Source organism: Ursus americanus, chromosome 26 (assembly GCF_024610735.1).
Source record: "Ursus americanus isolate L20-20 chromosome 26, mUrsAme1.1.p, whole genome shotgun sequence".
Taxonomy (NCBI): domain Eukaryota; kingdom Metazoa; phylum Chordata; class Mammalia; order Carnivora; family Ursidae; genus Ursus; species Ursus americanus.
In genome coordinates this window covers 2,581,208-2,587,090 of record NC_142152.1, presented here as the reverse complement: position 1 = coordinate 2,587,090, position 5,883 = coordinate 2,581,208, and the positions used below count along the sequence as shown (strand labels likewise).

The window sequence follows — 5,883 nt, the reverse complement described above, 5'->3', positions numbered from 1 at the left end:
GCATCTCTTCCCAAAAGTTCGGCAGTAAAACTGAAGAAGTGGGGTGGTAACTGAAGAGGAGAAGGCCTTTTTTGAAAGGGGAGTGACTTAGATATTAGGTTGACCATGAGCTTGACGTGTGAGAGGAGATTCCCAAAGAGGTGGGAGGAAGTGGGATCAAGGATACACGTGAACAGATTGTGGTGGAAAGGGTGAGGGGCACTGCTTCCTGCCTCTGAGATAAGAGAAAAGAGGTCAGGAGGAGCACCAGGCAGACCTGCTGCGGAGAGCAGAGTAGCTGAGGAGGGTCGCCCAGGGGGGCCCGGCCCTCCGTCTTCTCTCTAAAGATTGCTAATGAAAGGGGCGGGGAGCTCTGAAAATAGAAAGCGGAGCGGCCCCCGCAGATCACGTGCTGGGCAAAGCCCATCTAGCAAGTAGGAGACGTCCACTTGGAATGCCGACCACGTCTATTTGGGACACAGAATGCAGAGCAGGAAAACAACACTGTCGCGGGGTAAGTTGGAAGTTGTTTTTGAAAGTGAGGAATCCCAAAGACCAAAAAAGCAGATTCACATTCCAACTGAGGGCCTAGGCTTCTTCCCTTACTGATTTTTTGGCTGAGAAAGCAGTAAGCAAAGAGTCTGGGCATTTATATACCAGAAAGACCTCTGGTAAATTAAAAGTCACCTCGGCCGAAAGCAGAGTCCTGAATGCCCCTGGTATAAAAGGTTCTTTGTGGGATAAACCCTACAGAACTAAGGCTTGAAGTAGGGGTTTCTGGATTAGCTGGAGAGCCAGCTTAGGGGCAGGGTGAGAAGATCCTTCATCACTTACTGCCTTCCCTAGTTGATTGTGGAACAAAGTGTGGTGAAAAGAGGGGCACCTGGGTGGCTCAGTCGGTTAAATGTCTGCCTTCAGCTCAGGTCATGATCCCAGGGTCCTGGGATCGAGTCCTGCATCAAGCTCCCTGCTCAGCGGGGAGTCTTCTTCTCCATCTCCCTCTGCCGCTCCCCCTGCTTGTGCTCTCTCTCTGTGTCAAATAAATAAATAAAATCTTAAAAAAGAAAGTATAGTGAAAAGAACATGAGCCTGAGCTCTGAGAGTCCAGGGTTCAAGCGTGGGTCCTCTACTTATTAGTGCCTGGCTTGGGCAGGGTACTTACTCCCTGTGGACCCCAGCTTTAGAACGAAGGGCGTAATACCTACCACGTAGAGCTGTCAGAATTGGATGAGATAACACATCCGCTTTCCTTTCCCTACCTGCCCTGGACACCGAAAATCCCAAATTCTAAGGTGAGGAAGGAGTGGTGTATATATTACATCCATCACAGTACTTCAGAGACTTGAGCCGGTCTTTAAAAAAAAAAAAAAAAAAAAAACCCAAATGGCAGGAATTATTTTACTTTTGTTGAGCAGAGACAGAAATGATCAGGAGCAAGTCTGGTGCAAACTGGGAACCGCTAAGATGCAGGCGCCCGCCTGGAATTCCCTGGGGTCTCTTTTTGGTCTGCCAGTCGCTGCTACTGCCTCCAGCCACGCTCTCCGGAACATCTGAAAAGACATGTGACAGAGCGGGGGAGCCTCGCAGAAGAGAGAAAAGGCAGGCATCGTGAAATCAAGATAATGGAAGGTTTGGTGTCTCTTCCCTCAGGAGTGACAGAATCAGGTACGAGAGATTTCCTCAGAACCACTTAAACTGGATGTCAGGAAGTTGTTTCTAGAAAGACAGGCCTAGTCCTAGGGTAGAAGAGCCCTCCGCTCTCAGAGTATGATAAGTGAGGCACAAACTAATAAGAGCAGCACAGCTCTTGTTAGGTTCTCAGTCATAAAACCCTTGACATTGACATTCCTTAGCTTTGCAGAAATGTAGAATGGGAACGTCTTTGCCTGAAGCGCACTCCTTCAGCACGGACACAGGAGGGGCAGGGAACTGTGGCAGGGTTCTACCTTGTATCTACCAACCCGCCTGCCTCTGACTGAGTCTCTGCCTTCTCTCCAGTCACTGTGATGACCTGGCCTTGCTGCGGCCTGTGACCAACGTCTCCTCCTGGGCACCGTGCCGTCCCTCAGTCAAGCCCCGGGATGTTCGCTCCAGCAACTCTCCTCTTTCTCCTCACCTTCACGTTTCCCCGCTCTGCAGGATCATTCCCAGCAGTCTGCAAACAGGCTGTAATGCCTGTCCTCTTAAAGAAAATCCTGCTCTTGGGGTGCCTGGGGGACCCAGTTGGTTAAGCATCTGCCTTCGGCTCAGGTTGTGATCCCAGGGTCCTGGGATCGAAGCCCACGTTGAGCTCCCTGCACCGTGGGGAGTCTGCTTCTCCCTCTGCCTCTGCCCCCTCCCCTGCTCATGCTCTATCTCTCAAATAAATAAATAAATAAATAAAATCTTAAAAAAAATAAAAATACCCTCTCTGACCCCTCTTCCTTTTCTAGTCATGCCCCATTTTTCTCCTTTCCTTCGTGGTAAAACCTCTCGAAAGAGGCATCTGTTCTTGTAACTTTCAGTTGTTTCTCTCTCCCTCTCCCCTGAACCCACTCCAGGCAGGTTTGGGACCCCATTCCTCTGCGGACATTGCTCAAGGTCACCAGTGAGTTACAGTATCGCTAAATCTAATGTAACTTTTCAGACCTCATCTTAATTGGCCTTGAGCACCCTTAGACCGAGTCAATGCCCTTTCCTCCTTGGAACAGTTTCTTCTCTTGGCTTCCAGGTTTTCCTGGTATTCCTCCTCCCTTACTGGTCAGGGTTTTCTTCATCTCTCCAAACTCTAAATCTTGGACCTTGGCAGGGCTCAGCCATGGGGTATTTTGCTTTTCTAATCATGTTTGCTCTCTTGGTGAATGTTTCCAGTCTTACGGCTTTAAGTGTATCTCTATGCTGATGACTCCCAACGTTGTATCTTCCCACTAGACCTTTCCCTTAAATTCATCAAAGAGCCCCGACATCTCCAAGTGGATGTTGAACTGGCCCTCCAACTTAACATGTCATTCTCCCTGAAACCAGTTTCTCCGGTAGTCCGTTTAGGGCTGCTGTGTTCTGGCAGTTCTTTCAGCCAAAAGATCTTAAGGGCGTCCTTGACTCTTTCCTCTCTCACACACTCTGTACGTGATTTTGCAGCAATGGCTGTTGGCTCTACCTTCAAAATACACAGAGCATCCGCTCTTCACCCTCCTGCTACTGTCCTGGTCCGAGTCCACACCATCTCTCACTACTGCCAGGCCTTGCCCTTCTGCAGGTTCTTCTGGCCCCGTTAGCCAGAGGTGTCCTGTTAGAATGTGAAATTTAACCATGATGCTCCTTGCTTCAAATCTAAGGGCTTCCCATCTCATCCTGAATAAAAGCCAAGTCTACACACCGATGCCCTGTTAACCTCTTGACCCCATTTGTGACCGATCTCCCTTTCAGTTACCCCAGTGAAGCCACACTGGCCACTGCTGGTCCTCGAATACACCTGTGACATGCTTCTGCCCCAAGGCCTTCGCATTTGCTGCTCCTTCCACCTGGATTGCTCCTCTCCCAGGGAGCCTTAAGGTCAGATCTCTCACTTTCTTATTCATTAAAATGTAACAATTTCAGGTAAGCCTATCCTTCTTTTCTGCTTCACTTCCCCCCCTTCTCAACACACTATCTAGTTTATTTACTTTGTTTATTATCTCCCCCACTAGAATGAATGTCCCACGGGATCAGAGATTTTTCTGTTTGGCTCACAACTTTATTCCAGCACCTAGAACAGTGCCTGACACATAGTATTTGTTGAAAGATTAAATGTATGGATTTTACTCCTTAAATATATTTGAAAACCCAAAGAGAGTATCATCAAATTTAAGTAGGCATTGCTTCATGCAGAGTGAATTTTGAGCTGCTGATTCTCTGAGCTAGAAGCACCCCAGGGATCCTGATTGCCGTGACTTGTCCCAGGTTAAAATAAAAATTGATTACTTCTTTATATTAAAAAAAAAGGAGGTATTTTGGGGGGAAAGCGGCAGAGATCTAGTGATCTGGAGTATTTAAATTCATGCCAGAGATGACACCTAGTAGTAACTTTACTCATGGTCATCAAGAATGAGATTTTCAGGGGTAGCGTTTTCTTAGTTGCGTGCTGATGGTGGGCCTCCAGCCAGAGCGCTTCCTGGGAACCAGTAAAGAACCAATTTTGTGGCTCTAACATTAAGAATAAAACTATGGTCCCATTTACCAAGCAAGCAATCGTGGACAGAGTAGCTTCACTCCTTAATGATTTACAATATCAAAGTGGATAACATCTCGGGGCGGTGAGGAAAAGCCCTGTGTTATGGTCTTGGTTATGGTTATGGATATGGCTGGGAAAACCTGGCCTGTCAAGTCTGTGTCCCAGTCACATTTCCAGGGCTCAGAAACGTGAACTGAATTAGATGTAATGTTTCTTTTCTATGAGTGAGACATGGCTTCTCTTATTGAACAAGAAAACTATACTTTCAGCACCCATGTATAAGAGATTTATGGATATAACGATGTGGCAGCTGAACTTACAAAGAAATTCAAAAGTTTTTCCCCCAAAATATGAATTAAATGACTAGCTGTGCGATGTCAGGGAAAGCTCTTGGCTCTTTGGAGCTACCGTCTCTGCATCTGGAGGATGGCAGGGTGTGCCGTATGATCGCTAAGGCCAATTTCTACTTATATTCATCGGCCATGACATCATCTAAACCTTTTTTCTCTAAAATAATACAATAAAATTTGTCCTATATAGCTCATATTTGCTTAGGATCAAGTGATATAATGGTTCTGAAAGCTCTTAGTAAACTAAAACACTTTGCCAATGCAAAGCATTTATTATTACTATTCTCTAGGAGTTCGATATAATGTGTTTAGAATGTTATGGTCCCCACAGTATTTTTTTATTTAAATTCCAGTTAGAGAACATACAGTGTAATATTAGTTTCAGGTGTACAATATAGTGATTCAACACTTCAATAGAACACCCGGTGCTCATCACAACAGGTGCACTCCTTAATCTGCATCACCTGTTTCACCCATCCCCCACCCCACCCCCACCCCACCCCGCCCTGCACCTCCCTTCTGGTAACCATCAGTTTGTTCTCTATAGTTAAGAGGCTGTTTCTCGAGTTGCCACTCTTTTTCTCCCCTATGATCATTTGTTTCTTATATTCCACATATGAGTGAAATCCTATGGTATTGGTCTTTCTCTGACTGGTTTATTTCGCTTAGGATTGTACTCCCAAGCTCCATCCATGTTATTGCAAATGGCAAGATTTCATTCTTTTTATGACCAAGTAATATGCCATATATATGTGACATATATATATATATATATATATATATATATATATATGACATCATCCCCAAAATATTTTTAGGAAAAGATAAAACCCTAGTGAAGAACAAATTTGACCTTGCTAATACATAAAGGGCTTAGATAATTGTCCATTGAAATTTTTTTTAAGTAAATGAATTTTTAAGGCTGTATTAGTTAGGATTGTTTTAGTTATATATGACAGATAACATAACCCACACTAACGCATGTAGAAACTTGCATTCAAAACTGGAGAGTCCAGGGGAAATCAGCTCTAGATGGGGCTTGTTCAGCCTTCCGTGATGTCACCATAAGCTGATTACTCTCTTCACATCAGCTGCCTCCAGTCCAGCTCTAATCACAGGCCTTCTCTGGTCATTAAGTGTCTTCCAGAAGTCCTCAGGGTGACATCCTTTTAAGTTTGAATACAACGGGGAATAGCGAAGCTTTTGCACATCCAGGATTAGCAGACATCCAGTGAGTTACAAACAACTTCCTGGACCAATTTCTGTGGCCAGGAGAAATACGATATGCTGATTGGTTTGGGCTCGCTATAAACTCTGTTTGTTCTAAAGCAGGCTGAAGCCCTGCCCAGCCTTTCTGGAGTAGGA

General features: G+C 45.4%; 1 long non-coding RNA gene across 1 annotated transcript; it reads left to right on the top strand.

Annotated features, from left to right (window-relative positions):
- The first annotated feature begins 371 nt into the window (after positions 1-371).
- LOC123800723 (uncharacterized) lies at positions 372-2,373 on the top strand. The gene is made up of 3 exons (XR_006781992.2): positions 372-493; positions 1,395-1,644; positions 1,978-2,373. It is a non-coding gene; the product is annotated as an uncharacterized LOC123800723 (long non-coding RNA).
- Positions 2,374-5,883: the final 3,510 nt, after the last annotated feature.